This window comes from Perca flavescens, chromosome 18 (assembly GCF_004354835.1).
Source record: "Perca flavescens isolate YP-PL-M2 chromosome 18, PFLA_1.0, whole genome shotgun sequence".
In the NCBI taxonomy this organism is placed as follows: domain Eukaryota; kingdom Metazoa; phylum Chordata; class Actinopteri; order Perciformes; family Percidae; genus Perca; species Perca flavescens.
Genome location: NC_041348.1, coordinates 11,206,283 through 11,222,971, shown reverse-complemented (window position 1 = coordinate 11,222,971; position 16,689 = coordinate 11,206,283).

Sequence of the window (16,689 nt, the reverse complement as noted above, 5' to 3'; positions counted from 1 at the left end):
CACATAAGCAGTCATGATTCACCCTTTCAACTGACTGTTAGAAATTGTAAATCGGCCTACTTCACGCAGACAAGTGCTCTAACGAGGCTGTATCGGCTAGGATCGGGATGCACAGGCTATTTGTAGATTACGTCTTAGGTTTGTAGGTAACGTCCTTCCTGAGTTCTTGATAATAACAAACTAGTTAAATGTTTTACAGTTTTTTTGGATTGCTTAAGCACGATTTTCAAAACAGGGCCCGTGTTTTCAAAACCACACACCCAATTAGCAAAACACCTTTGCACAGTTGGAAAATGAAACACTCTTGCAAAAACTATACACTAATTTATAAAAAACATATTTTGTTACCATATGAAACACACACCTTTCATTTGACTTAATTAAGTTTTAACCATATACACACTGCTGTTGCTAACCTAATACACTTTTAGCAATTCTACTTCTCAGTGATTAGAGTACTGTAAATGAAGTACACGGAGACATTTACAATAAGTTCACCAAACACTACACAAGACCAATGCTGCAGACTGAGGAAATATAATTTATTTCTCTCCATACACCCAAATCAGTCGACATGGAGAATCAACAACAAAACATGTCCCAGTTTTCATTCTACGACAGTAGTGTGCATAAAACTGTTAGCTCCACTAACAAAAAACCTAAAATATTCTATCCAGTACAGGTTACAATCACAGAAAAAACAGACAAAACTAAAAAAAAAGATCTGAAAAAGTACAGAAAATAACAGACATTATCTCTTCGCCTAGCTGGATCCGGCCAAGAGAATTTCATCATCACAGGCGATATCCTCATTGGCAAGACAACGTGGGAAGAACCGTCTTGAATGTCGAATCCATCCTTGCACAGCTGCAGCGTAGATTTGGTCACAGGCGTCCTCCATGGCCTGAATGAGGGCTACCTGAGCCTGGGGCCGGAGATCGTAAACCCTTGCGTGAATATGGGCCCCCTTCCTCCTTGTCGTTCTCGACCCTCAATCCTCATGTCACAGGGATGGGTATCAAAAGTGCTGATATGGTGCATACAATGAGCAGCTGACTGTAACTGTAGACAGATTTTCTTTTACCTGTTTACTTGTTGAAATGGCCTTATGACAGATGCCGCTGTATATCTACTAAGATTTGGCTGACCCTTAGTCTAGTCTCCCTCAGCATCAACATTGGTTCACAACATGGTCCACTAGTGTGCCTCTACCTCTGGCTGGGCCTCTTCCTCTTCCTCTACCTCCTTTTCCTCCTTTGTGGATTCTCCCTCTCACTCTCATTCTTCTTCTTCTGACTCCTTCCATTTTGGTTGAAGGCAGGTGAACTTACCTGCTGCATTTTATATAGTGCTTGGTGTGTCTACAATTTAGCAGTCATGTGTTTGCGTACCTGGTGGCTGTGTTTAACCAATTGGTTCATGTGTGTTCATTTGAAAGCCTTTGCTTTGAAATTGCAAGGAAGTGACATCATGATAAATTTCTGTGTCAAATGCATACAAGTGTGTTTAGTGTTTTGCAATCACTGTGTGTTATGTTTTGCAAAAAGTGTGAAGCTGACAATGTGCTTACAGTTGTGCAAATCTAGCCTAGTGTTTTGCTCCTTGAGTGTAAGGTTTTGCTAATTGTGGGAAAGTTTTAATTTTAGTGTGTAAGCAATTGTAAAAAACTGTAATAAATCTGGGTGCACCATTAACACTTAACCAATGTCTTTGCCAGGTTATTAATGTGTAAATCAGCTTCTAGGAAACATCTCTAGTGCCGTCCAATCAAAAGCAACCAACTATGTAAACAGGAAGTCACTTTGGCATCACAAGCTGTATCTAAACTATAGTTTTAGGGCACATTATTTATTTATGTTGACTGCTAATTCTATATTTTACTTTTTGTATGTGCATCTGCATATTAAAACTATGATTAATATGTTTAAGGAAATATTGTATTATGCTAAGCTAGCTGATGTTACAAAATCTGTTAGTCTCATGCTGTTGGGATATTGAGGTATGCTGTGTTATATTTGTGTAACTTTACATCATTATGAAACAGCTTTTTATAATGCCGGGTCAAATATGTCGACATTTCTCTAAACAGGTCAAATAGTATTAGCAAGCTAACGTTAGCTTTGTCTGTTAGCTATAACAGTTACACCTGGTGGTTACTGGGTGTAAATATTAAGGGAACAAATAATCTAAACGTATGAATTAGTGCAGTGCGGTGCAACCCATTTTAATTTAGTGATCTGTAAACCGCCTTTAACATCATGTTGCACTTGTAGACAAGTCATTGAAATGCACAAAAAGACGGAACCTCCTGGGCTTCAGTACAACAGTGAAGTAATTTTAGCAAACCAAATTAAACCTGAACTAATTTAAATGTCTCCGCGGTAATTCCCAGAAAAACAGCTGGTGATGACATTTACTGGTATTACTGTTATTACACAAACGCTAGCCCAAAGGTCTCCTTGGATTTCTGTTGAAATCATTTTTGACATGTGAGTGTGGGTCTTTAGGTGTTCTCTCTCTCTCTTGATAAACCTAAACTTCACTGTGGCCAATGTAACATGATGGGTGGTTACAGAAAACCTCAGGAGCAGCTTGACTTCTGGATGCATGAAGGTTCAGGAGACTTTGAGGACTTACACAGAAGCCTTTAATGGAACCTCAATCGAGGAGAAATTAGGCAGACAGTACAGATGACACCATGATGTGTTATCGGGTAGTGCCGTCCCAACTCTGAGGTTCCTGTGTCTCCCCCAGATGAATATATCTCTCGCTCAAGCTGTCAAGTTTGTTATGCCAAGACATTGATGGCATGGATTTATGCTAAAGTGTGTCAGGTCCCTTTACCCTGTTTCCACCGACCTCCAAAAGGTGACACACACACACACACACACATGTTTGTGGTACTATCTTTGTGGGGACCCATCATTGACATAATGCATTCCCTAGCCCCTTAACCTAACCTTAACCATCACAACTAAATGCCTAACCGTAACCCTTACCCTCACCCTAACCATAACCTAATTCTATCCCTAATCCTAAAATCAAGTCTTAACCCTCAAACAGCCCTTTAAAGTTGTGGGGTCTAGCATTTTGGCATTTCGGAACCCCACAAGTATACTGGACTCCCGGTTTTTGGACCCCACGATAGTTATACAACACACAATTGACAAAACAGTTAATTTCATGCTCAAAATCACACATTGTAAACTAAACTCCAACACTAATTTTCAAAATACAATAATACACTATACAATACACTATGTCTACCAAAACAATGCAAACATGTCTCAAAATCAAATAATTCTTCCAAAACACTAACACATGTTCTCTCCCAACAGGAACATTTATCACATGGAATTACAGAAAAGTGCATTATTTTATATGTGTCAGGTCTGCCCTTATACAACAAACAATGGTGATTGTATTGATCACAGATTGTGTTTTGCACTGCAGTTTCTGTTGAAGCCTCTCTACATTTTTGTTTTGTTGGGTTTATTAAATATTTTTTAAAGTTTATTTTTTGGGCTTTTCCATCTTTATTTTACAGGACAGCTAGATGAGAAAGGGGAGAGAGAGAGAGGGGGAAGACAAGTAGGAAATTGTCACAAGCTGGATTTGAACCCTGGACCTCTGTGTTGAGGGACAAACCTCCAAGTATATGTGCACCTGCTCTACCCACTGATCCAACCTGGCCACTGTTTTGTTTCTTTTGCTGCAGAGATTCAATACAAAAATGATTGACCCATCTCAGAGTAGCTTTATAGAATGTACGGTTTATGAAAAAAAGGAGACAGAGACAGAATTGTCCTGGTATTCCTCTTCCTATCCCTCGTGAAGGCATTTTTCTTATTTTCTGTGTTCATCTACAGTATATTATTCAAATAGGTCCTCTTTTACTGTACTACCATATGATCATGTGATTGAAAGAACCTCAACACCTGAGTGTGTTTCCTAGAAGGGAATCAGCTGTGATCAATCTATTTGCATAACTTCAATCAGCTGTTTCTCAATAAATGCATGTATAAAATGCAGGGGATATATTTGAGTTTCAATTTATAATATGAACAGCTGTTCACTTTGACTTTAGCCTATAAGTTAGGTTTAGAACATGTTGTTATCTGTTCTGACATACAGTGTGAAAGCATTTGTAAATTTGGCAATACAAATCCATTGTTGCTTGTGTGTGTTAATTGTATGCATTTTGTGTCAGAGCATCAAGAAATGTGTTAATTGTATAGCCTACAGAGACGGATGTTGTGCTAACTGTGTTGAGAGTTTAGGAAAGTTGTTAAAAGTATTGAAAAAAGTGTCATAGCGATCGTAAAAAACTGTAAATGCATGTATAAAATGCAGCGGATATATTTGTGTTTCAATTTACAATATGATCAGCTGTTCACTTTGACTTTAGCCTATAAGTTAGGTTTAGAACATGATGTTATCTGTTCTGACATACAGTGTGAAAGCATTTGTAAATTTGGCAGTAAAGATCCATTGTTTTGGTCTTGTTGGAGCTTGTGTGTACAAGAAGTTTAAGCATTTTAAATGTGTGTTAACTGTATGCATTTTGTGTCAAAGCAACAAGAAATGTATAGCCTACACAGACAGATGTTGTGCTAACTGTGTTAAGAGTTTAGGAAAGTTGTTAAAAGTGTTGAAAAAAAGTGTCATAGCGATCGTAAAAAACTGTAACATGTTTGGTTATTAGAGTCTGGACGACTATTCCTGTCCCCTGACTTGTAACCTATGACCTGATTTATTTGAGTTATCTTAGTTGCCCCTTTTGTCTCATCTTATCACAACATGGTGTTTCTGGAAATTCGACCACAGGTACCCCCCTTCCTACTAGAGAAGGATGATAGCATTATGACACTCACTTCTTTCAACCAATGAAATCGCTGTTATAGCATCTGCGATTGAGGAGCCAAAGAACATGTCTAGAGAGAGCAAATCCATGAGGATCACCGTATCACATCACTGCAGGGCTCTCATGCCTAGCATACAATGCCAGTGGACATTCACCATTGCAGCTGTGATCCGTATTGTATCATCCAAGTGATGTTTTCAGATATGGTGGTGAAAATGGGCAAGACGTGCAAGACGTGCAAGACGTGCAGCTCATAGCAGATGTAAATCTTTCATTCTTATTGTAGATCTTTTTGAAATACTGTAAATCAAGACACACAACCGTGATATAAAAAATAAAAAGTTTGAAGCAATTACTAAGTCGTATTTCTTCTAGCATAGTCTTGATCAACAGAAATAAATTTCTAGGATAAAGCCTGACACGTGCCGGATGTCAGGCTTTGCCCCTCACCTTCTGCTTTCTGTGTGTTGCCGTCTCTCAAAATTCCTTCAATACGGGAAACAACAACCTTCGAGCTAGCAAGCTACACAATGAAAATGGCAACTTTTGAAGAAAATTTGCATCGTGCATCAAGACAGGCCTGCTTGGTTCTTTCGGTGAATGATTGTAAAGATTTACAAAGAATATGTTTGCGGAATTTATCTAACTGGGATGTTTTGGGTTTGAATGGCGAGATTGCCACGGACGAAGTACACACAGCAATATACTGGTAAGAGCAAGTTACGTTTAACCATGTATCCAGCTTATTTAAATAGCTCACATTTGTGTATTGTCTGAACAGTTTACTTCATTTAATATTCTATGCGGTGTATTCTTTTGCATGGTCTAATTGTTCCACCGAAACAAGTTCCTTCCTGAGAACATTTTGCAGAGCCACCATCACAGGACAACTGTGATTGGTTTAAAGAAATGCAAACAACCCAGAGCATTTTTTTTTCCTATCCTAGAATGTATCTGTGGTGTAGCAAGACCTTCCTCCACAGCGCTGTGAAGATAGGTCTTGCAATGCTAGACCACTTCATGACCGCTGTTATACTGTTAAACTACAATCTGACCCAGTCTATTTTAGGTATTTCCTTACCTAAACATATGGTGATCTATACTTGTCCAAACCACCGTGCCTTACATTATTTTTATTTGAAGAAGTAAAAAAAAGAAAGTTACTGCCTTTTCCCTGCATAGAGCATCTCTTGTTCCCTGCCCACCTCAGATGCTGTTTCCCACTAAAATCACTCAAAAGGTAAACACGGTAACACAGGGAGTCGCTTGAGCTGTGGGAATCAAAATAAAGTTTCTCTTCCTCTCCCTGGCTCTTGTAGCGGGAGTTTGTTCTCAAAGCTGAGCTCCTCCCTGTCGGAAATGATTCATGTCGCAATTATTACCAGGTAAATACTGGGAGGAGAACGGGAAGAAGGAAAGAAGTAGAGAGAAAGCAAGAGCCTTGTGGCAGCTCATGGGGAGTGAATGAAAAATGAAAACAACTCAAAGTGGGTCAGCAGCCTGCCAGTTCCCAGTCTGGTGAATGCACACGCACAGACACGCGCACACATTTGCACGCACGCATAATGTGCATTCACACGCACAAATTGAGATGCTCGAGAGGACGTTTACTGCATGAGGCACGGCACGTTTGACAAAGTGAAGCAATGCTATAGTGGCACTTTGCTTATTCATTGTTGCACTGCAGCCCTCCACCTGATTTAACAATCCCACATGTGTCACCATAGATTATAGATGGCAGGAAGATGGTTTTGGATTATTTTAGGTCTATTTCCATTCACTCCTTACCAAATATGGTTACACAGTGGATGTCGTTAATGTTCCCGTCTGCAGCGGTTCTGGGGATCAGTTTGAATTACATGGATGTGTGTTCCTGTATATTGGGCAAAACCTCTTTCGTAAATCCAGGAGACAGGTATGGAGAGCTACTGTATGTGCTGCTGGTGTTTCCTGGTCATTAGTGCGTTCACAGACTGCCTATTATCTATAAATGTATTGGTTACACTGCTGTTGGGATTTTTAGTGGGTATATGAGGTAAAAATAATTGTCATACTGTGAAAAAAGAGGGAGAAAAGAAGATGGACACACAATGAAACAGAAAGGCGGAGAAGCAGAAGCACAATGAGAGAAACTATAAGTTGCTTTAATGGTTGGTAAATTCTCCTTAACCTTTAACACTGACCTTAACCCAGAGTTGTTTCAGGGGGGGCACGCAATGATATCTGGCCCTCCCAGAGTGGAGTCCCTCCTGCTCAGTGCTCCTCTGTGCCAGCGCTGGGATGGAGTTCAGAGAAAGACAGGGCCAAACAAGGTCAGCAGAGGGCTTGCACAGCTTATGAGGGCTAAACAAACCGCAGGCACTGCCAGTGGAGCCTTTAATCTAAAGGAAGGGGAGCAAAAGGAGGGGGGTGGGGGTGTGGGGGGTTAAACATGTGCATGACGTGCTGTTTGGTAAAAACGTCACTCTTCATCTTTGTGTACCAGTATTTTGTCAGTCTGATTTGGTTTCACTGAGCTCTCTTATTTAAAAAAAGGCCTACATTTGTCTTATGGACATAATTAGGTCATCGGAATGGATGATTAGGTCTGCAGCAGAACGGATGATTCAGTGTTTCTGACCACGTCATTTATGCAGTGATGCAAAAAGCATAAACATATTTATACATCATACTCTTTCATTTCTGCTTGAGGTTGTTAATCATAAAACATTTTCTTTCAACTAAATGTAATAGCTAGACTGAGCAATCTTTTAGCCAAATTGGATATGATGTAAAGGTATTTCAACTGCGCTGTAATATGGGAACGTTATCTTAATTGCATGGTTGTTTAATTGCATGTTGTCCTTTTTCATTAAAAATGAAAGGATGAGTACGTGACATGGCAATGTGTTTATTCACCCATGGGCTGATTATATGACGAATGAACCATGTCATGTACATCAGATGCAGTGTGGTCTTCAGTTCATACATTCACCACTAGATGGCAGCACCACTCAAAGCTGGGTTGTCAGTCTTGTACACACAAATCCAAGCACATACACTTTCACTAGTGACAACAAAGATGCCTGCAGGTGTTTTCACGACACTGAGCTCTACTACACTGCATCTGTTTTGCATGAGAGAGGCACAGACGTTGAAATGGCGAGATGATGCTGTAGCTTTGTAGGCGACTGTACGCTTTTTCTACGTGAGTGTGCCTGTGCACTCTTCTTTGTGAATGTCAGAGAAAGCATTAGCAGAGGGTGTGAGAGTGAGGGAGCCAGCAGCGGCCAGTCAGGGCCTCTTGACATCAGCAGGCGGCTCTCTGAGACACTCTTCCCCTCTTCTGTGTTTGGACTCTTTCCAGCTTGTGCAGTGCACATCCCGTTTAAGGTGCCAGGGGGGAGGTGGACTCAGCATCAGCACCAGCAGTCCCATCATCGGCCTCGCAATTTGGAGAGGAAGTCATTAATTTCCTAATCGACGCAGAATTGCTTTGTCATTCGGAGCGAGCTTGTTGAGAGTGGCGAAGGAGAGCTAATTAAAACGCTCTCAGCACACATCGACAGCCTTTTTACGCAATTACTAAGCCTGCTGTGTGTGCTCAAATAAAGAAGTAAGCGGAGTTGCTCTCTGATAAACCCCATTTCATGCCGTGTTCTTGCCTTGTCGCACGTGGCGCTCTACCGCCTCGCCACTGATCTGACCTTGAGAAGGGGAAGGGGAGATGCAGGCGGTGGTAGTGGGAGCAGCAGCGCACAGGGCTAATCTCCAGAGCATGTCGCTCGATGAAGGGTGCTGATAGTGAGCAGCAGCTCCAGCAGTATAGATATGTATCGCTCCAGATTTGAGACAGAGCCCTCGAAGTGAAGCAAAGGATTTGAAAGGCAAGTTTAAAAGCATCCTCCTCCGGTGTATGTTCTGTAAGGGTAAAAAGGAAGTGTGTGCATATAGAAACGAAATGAATAGCAAGGCCATTGAACTGTTTGCTGTGGTCATATGGTTAGTGCTAAACAATATGGCGATTGTTGTATAGTTGTCACGGACAAACCACGCGTCAGTGGGGCCAAAAAGTGTTTCGCAGCTCGCTGGGAGAAGAGCGGACCGACGCAGCTTGGGGGATATTCTCCAGAGCAGCGGGGAGTGAGGCGGAGGGACCGTTGGACCCAGCGGCAGCGGGTCAGCGGGCCCGAACCAAGGGGGTAAGCTTCGCTTCAGAACTCGAACCTCCTATGGTGCCATTTTGTTGGCCATCCCCTCCCGTTAGCATTCCACTGACTAGCATTCATTTTGGCGCCACTTGACAGCAAATAACTTTACGTTGGAGGTGATGGCGCAGTGGATATGACATATGCCTTTGATGCAGGAGACCCAGGTTCAAATCCCACTGAAATACATCAACCAATGTGTCCCTGAGTATGACTCTTAGCCCCTAGTTGCTCCAGAGGCATGCGACCTCTGATGTATATATAGCAATTGTAAGTCGCTTTGGATAAAAGCGTCAGCTAAATGACATGTAATGTAACATCTGAAGAGTTTAAAGACTCTATTTGTTGTGACAATGTATAAAAGTCTCCATTACCTTGTACCTCACGTTATGGTTCCGTAGCAAACGTTTTTGTAAAAATAGGCTAACGATTGTGTCACATAGTAGAGGAATTGCCATGGCAATGGTACATATAAAATGGTTGCCGCTCTTACCATTCTGCTACGTTCATTTGAATGGGAATGGCCATTCTATCCAATTTATTTCTATTATATTATATTAAGACTTGGTTTTAGGATTAGGGATAGAATTAGGTTATGGTTATGGTTAGGGTTAGGGTAAAGGTTAGGGTTAGGCATTTAGTTGTGATGGTTAAGGTTAGGGTAAGGGGCTAAGGAATGCATTATGTCAATGACAGGTTCCCACAAAGATAGTACAACAAACCGGTGTGTGTGTGTGTGTGTGTGTGTGTGTGTGTGTGTGTGTGTGTGTGTTTGTGGTGAGGTGCATGATTCTTTTATGTATGTCAGTGGAAAAAGTTGCACATAAATCTGCTCACCCACACAGCTATATGTGGGGCATATTCCTGTCACAGTTGGGCAACTGCCAGGCCAGCTACGCCCTCAAACCACTGTTTGATTTATTTGTTGGAGCAAAGGTGGCCCCTGCTCTTTCATCTTTATGCATGGAGGTTCCCCGAGGCAGTCCACCCCCCAATTTCCCTCATTTCCTTTACATTTTATTTCTTCCATTCACCCCCATCTACACATGCTCGCTGAACCTTACCCTATACCCCACCACTGGCACCCAGTGTGCTGCAATGGACCTCATTATCAGAATGAGTGCCGCCGAGCTTCACCTAGGGACAGCTGAATTCTCCACAGCAACCAGACGACATGTTTCGGTAGCAGGTGGTGCAATGGGGCCACTCCACCCTAACTGCTTTAGACAGGTAAAGGAGGCGGGAGGTAGAATGCGCAGCTGTGTCCCACACATACCTGGAAGCAGTTCAGCTGGCGTTGTCTCCTGAGGAAGAAGGGAGACTTGCAGTTGCAATATTCAGGGTTCGTTTCACCTTGTAGAGTTAGTATTTAAGGATGGAAGGATTTAATGTAGGCACATGCAACCCTATTCACTGATTATTTAGAGAATGCATACAGTATGTCAACAAATTTTGAGTTAATTTAAATGAATATTCCAACATTTTTGGAAATATGCTTATTTGATTTCTTGCCGGGAGTTAGATGAGAAAAATGACACCACTCGCACGTGTGTACGGTAAATAAGCTACCGCCAGCAGCCGGTTAGCTTATTAGCTTAGCATAGAAACTGGAAGCATAAGTATTCATATGTTGTGTAATTTTAGCTGGCCTGTTAACGTGACAATGGGTTTTGTTCAGTGTTGGAGGGTGTGTGAACCCTGTGACTTCACTGTAAGGAAAGAACTTGAGTGCTACGTGCAATCCTACGGGGCTAATGTTAAGCTAGCTGTGGATAGTCAGTAAATCCCTGTAAACTGGCTGGCTTCTCCTTAAACAAAAATCTGTCTTTTTTAAATTTCTGAATGTGTTAGAAGATGTGATATGTAAGTGTGGACTGAGTTGAAAGTGATGTAACGTGAAATGTTACTAATTTATTTTGCTGCTTGGTAAGGCAGTAATGTAATTGCTTTTTCGATAAGTAAAGAAACTGGCTCAACACAGCTAATTAACATGTTAGATCTTGTTTATCTAATCTGTACAAAACTGGACGTGAAAGGCACGGTGACGTCATTCTTTGGTGCACGAACCTTGCGCCGGGGACACTACGACAACCATAAAACTTGCTTAAAGCTCAACACCTTCAAATCTCAGAAATTAACATGCTAAGCTAAGCTAACTGTCTGCTGGCTCCAGCCACATAGAGTCTCAGGTAGAGACACGAGATTTGCATCGATCTTCTCAACCCTAACTCTCGACATGAAAGTGATAAGTGCATTTCCAAAAATGCCAAACTATTCCTTTAAAACAGCCTTTATTTCCATAGAATTATAAATAGTATTTTTCCTATACATATTTTCATCCAACTAGTGCAATTCTATCAAAGGTATATCATTACAAATGGAGCAAGACCATGCACATTGGATGGTGGGGGTGGATAGTCATTTACATCTCAGAGCCAGTCAGGGGTAGCGAACCCAAATGGAACTGCCACTACTGTCTCCCCCTTGGTTTTATCAGGCTCTCTCTGAATTAGCACTGTATGAAAGCAAACCATAATATGGATTTGCAAGGCCTTCCACATAAAGATAGCTCAGGCTCCACCACTCAAGGTCCAAGCGAGGGGGGACTGTGGAAGATCACAGGGCATGCATTTCATCGCGCCGGCCTGAACTGTGAATTAGCCATGCATGGCAGAAAAATACAAGGCATGAAATTGGCTACAGCTCCCCTCCTCTGTGATCTTTCTCCCTATAGAGATCAGTTCATCCCTTGCTGTTTTTCTTTGCTATACTTTCCATTACAAATAAACCAGCAGAAAAATACAGATTAGACTTATTATTAGGGGTCAGCACTGCAGAGTGGTGTGGAAAAGTCACATTCAATGCAATTCAGTAAGATAATCTGCCACTATATAGGATACAAATTTGAATAATGTGTGATGCATTTCAAATGAGTACACATATTTTTAACTGGCAGTTTCTGAGAGGTTCTCTTTCAATTATTTAAAGACGAGACTGTTAAAAGTATGAAATTGTTTATGGGGGACGTAAAATGGTACAATGATGCCTTGAGATTGTCTAGGTTTTATGTCCCATCTGATTTCCAATCACCACAAACAGCTACATCAAACAAGAAAAATGGCACCAACAGTGAACTCAGAAAGAAAGAAGGGATGAGATGGAAAGTCTTGATTTCTCTATGTTTAAGCATGTTTATGCTTTGTCTTGGCCAGGTCGTCTTTGCAAATGAGAATTTTTTCTCAATCGGCTTACCTTGTTAAATAAAGGTTAAACAAACCTACTTGAGAAGTAGGTAACAGATACCAAAATAGCACAATACATGGAAAGGACATATTTATATAAGTATTCAAGCACATTGGCATTGATCTCTTGCCAAGAACCATTTTCATTTGAGGTTTGAGCCCCTCTGGTGGTTTTCCTAAGATCAATGCACATATTTACCACTGCTTTACGTTCCCATGTAATATACCTACACTTGTCCTTTTAACATTCTCGAACCAAAAAACCAAAATATCTTAATTGCGGTGCCTTTGGGAAAAAGGAGTCACTCGACATTGACTCAATTGACCCGGCTCTCCCGCTGGATTGAAGTGTTTCTGGCTGAGTGAACAGTGTTTCAAGGTTACGGAGAGAGATGCAGTCAAACGTAATGGCAGCCTGTAATGAGTGTTTTCCTGTGGGATGGACGGTGACTTTGTGGATGGCAGGTGATTCAAGGCCTAAGGGAGAGAGGATTAGAGACTCTCCTGGCATCTCGGAGTTCAGACTAATTTAAACGAACTTTTTTTTATCTTTCCTCCTCTTCTGTCTTTTTGTTTAATTCTCAATCTGTTTTGTGCGTCTATGTCCCTTTGGCTTCATTTTAAGTCTTACCTGTGTCTCATTCGTTCTCTTTCTGTTGTCCGTCAGCCTCTGTTTCTGTCAAAACTCCCTTTAGATTCCACCTGTCTTGTTTTTTCGTTCTAATTTCCTGCACCATCTTCTCCACCGGAAAAACTGTAGCTGTGATATCCGTTATATCTTTTCACAGATTTTATGCTCACCTATAAAGGCGCGAGTTCACATAGCTACTCCTTTTGTGATGTCCCATTCGTGTGATATGTCACGTACAGATAAACCATCCTCAATGGCTCTGTATGAAGGGACTTGGCAAGTTGGCAGATTACTCTCTAAATAAAAAAAAAAACAAGTCAGGGGAAGTTGGCTCGCAGTATGAGGAAAGCATTTTTCTTGACCTTTTGCTGAGAACTAAAGACCAACTCAACTGGACTGTATGCTTATTGCCCACAGGCAGATATATGTGTCCTTAGATTGAAAAAAGCCCGGTCATGTGCATAATGTTGCTTCAAAAATAACCACACTATATCATAATTTTGGTACGACATACGACACACACACACACACACACACACACACACACACACACACACACACACACACACACACACACACACACACAGAGCCTGCAATAGAAACGACCCAGTCCCCTACTCTGCGTGTGAGACATACGTCTTTGCAGTAAATGGAGTAGAATGAGAGTTATTGGCCAAAGCATTGTGGCAGAAATAAGTGATAAATAACGGTGCAGTGTGATGTGGACACTTCATCAGGCTACGTGTTTGCTGAATATGCCCGCTGTAATGCTGAAGTAATGAGTGCCATCACTTGCTCCTCATTGTAATTAATGTCACCACAGAAAAGGCAGAGTGCGAGAGAAAGATAGAGGGAGAAAGGGAGAAGAATAAAAAGACAGAAGTGCAAATGAGCAGCTAGCAAGCCTGAGAAGGAAGATGTAATTTAAGGTTGGCGTTGACAAAATGTCTTGACTGTGAGATAATGGTGGTGATACAAGAATTGGGGCTGTCTTTGTCGGGGTAAGTTAAAAGAAGCTAAAGAGAAGATTCCTATAATTTAGGTTGGTTTCAGCTACATGTCATAGCTAGCGCTCTCTACCATAGCTAACAGGCAGACCCAGAGCAGCGTTAGCATTTATTTGGAGTCATGTTTCTGGCCACCTGAAGAAATAATTCCAATATTATCTCTTCTTTTAGCTCTGTTTTGGTCTCCACATACTCCTGAAAAAAACAAACTATATTTATAGCTGATAAATGCTCCACTCTGCTAACTGTGACTAATATGTTGTTTAGTGCTTAGCAGGTAGCTAACACAGAAAACAACTGCCTGCTGCTGCTAGAAAACAAGAGAGTGGTGAGAGAGTAATTCAAACATAAAGATGCAGGCTGTAAAACGAAAACGAAAATAATGAGCTGAAAGATGCTACAACAGTCCGTAGCCTGTTTCAATAATAACTGCTGCAGCTTCCTCGCACGCCACATTCACATTCACATTCATTTGAAAATATGTTGGTCACGTAGCTTCCGCTCCGTAGTAAACATGGCAACCGTTGAGTGCGAGTAGTGTCCAGCTTTCCACACTCAACATTTTGACCGCTTTGAGTGCAGCAACCGGGTACTCTGCAGTTGGCCACACTTCGTCAGTGTGAACACACTATGTACACAAAATAGCAAGTGTAAGTACACAGACGTCACCACTGACCCCTTTGACATTATATGTAATCCACCTGAGCAGGGGCCTAATCAACAAACAAGTGAAAACATCTATGTGGGTGTGCAGGACCTTTAAAGCTGCTCTATATTAACAAACTTTGGTTTATTGGGAGCTATTGTGTGGGAGCTGGGAATTATGTGAAGTGACAACAATCCATTTACTAATACAAATGGTAAAACTAAGTTGCCCTACCCTAACAAAGACAAAAAGAAACATGTACATGCCCACACAATCCTGAGAATGATAAAAGAAAGCACCGGTGTGTGTGTGAGGGGCCTTAAACCCCATTTGACTTTTAAAGCCACTGTGTAAAATGTCTTACTTTGGCGACTCTGAGTGGTAATTGGCCTTTTTCACAGCAGACATTTTGACTTGTCCTAGCAGAAAAGTACACTTGTTACTAATAACATTAACGATGGCTCAAGTGTCCCAATACAGTGAGCCAGCATTCCAGTAACACCATAAAACAAAATCTACTGAATAAGTAATGTTAATGTACTTCACTGGATAAGTGTGATATTCAAGATTTCTTGACTAAGATGTCATTAATATGACATCTAACTATCTATCTAATGATAGTTAAAGTGGCTATATGTAACTTTCAGTTTGTGTTGATTTTAGCGACCGCTTTGGACAAAAGCGGTAGTGTTTTTACTAGGGCTGCCACCTCTTAGTTGATTAGTCGACTAATCGGTCTTTTGGTCTTAGTCGACTAAATCTACATTTTTTATGCTTATTCATGCTTAATTACTTATTTCCAAGACACTTCTGAGCACATTTATGGTAAACACAAGATTTAAAGTTGTGCTTTTGCAGGATTAATTGTGGAGAAACTCAGTTTTACAGATGGTTAATTAACTACATTTATATTGTGCTTTTCTAGTCTTAACCACCTCTCAAAGCGCACAGCTCTGTCAATTAAATCAACTAATCGATTAGTCGACAAAATCGTATAAGCGTTAGTCGACTAAGAATTTCTTTAGTCGAGGACAGCCCTAGTTTTTACCACACCTGCTGTCGTAAAGGTCTTTTCTTTACGGTGCTGTATTGCCCACTGTACATTACTGGGTTAGCGTTAAGGTCATATAGTCGCGATGAGTATTTTGCTCAGACAAAAAATTATTAATTCACAATAAAAGAATAAGTTACAGATGCATCGTTGCATTTACTGTGTCACAAGCCAAAGCATTAAGAGATTGTTGTAGCAATCAACGTAATAATAACTTAGATTGTCCTTGGGTCTCATGAAAATGCACTATATGCATTTCATGAAACCCAAGGACGCTTTACACTATTACAGGGGGACAAGGGAAAAGAAAATAGTAGGCCAACACAAACACGGAGTAAAAGGAATAAAACGTTTGCGCTAAATTGAAGGAGGACATAATTTATTGTCGGCTACTGACGTACAACCACATTGCGCGTTGTAAAGATATTTTACGAATAAAATAGACCTATTTCATACCAGAGGGCCAATTCAGGGACGTTTTTGAATCATTTACAATCCCGTAGTTGTCTGTTGAAAGCCTGATCAAGTGTGACTCCGTGATCATCTTTTGTCTTTCACTTTCCCTTTTAGCTATTAGTGCTTCGTTTAATTTCCATCTTTTCTGTGATAGTCCTGCCCCAGTATCAGCCATAACTACATCAGATAACTTCTAAAATGAAATTAGAATACAATCAGGCAATGATAGTTCAACTATAGTTCAACGTCTACCTGCCGTAAATCATTTTGTCGGAAAAAATCGGACCCAGGCAGAGGCATTAATAAAAAATATATAAACATAGCGTTCTTTTCACTGTTAGTCTCGTTTCCTGCTACAGGTCATTTATGATCATCAGATGAAAAATTACATTTTCAGAAACATTAAAAAGTTACACATAGTCACTTTAAGTATTGTATTTGTTCTATTATATTTTATTTTCTTACATTGCCTTGATTTGTGTTAAAACATATAAGAAAGGATTATTTATTGATCCCCAGAGGAAATTTGGTTGTTGTTGTTGCAGCACGAGCAGCAGCAGCACCAACACAGAGAGAGCAATTAGGACAGATAAAGAAAGTAAAAA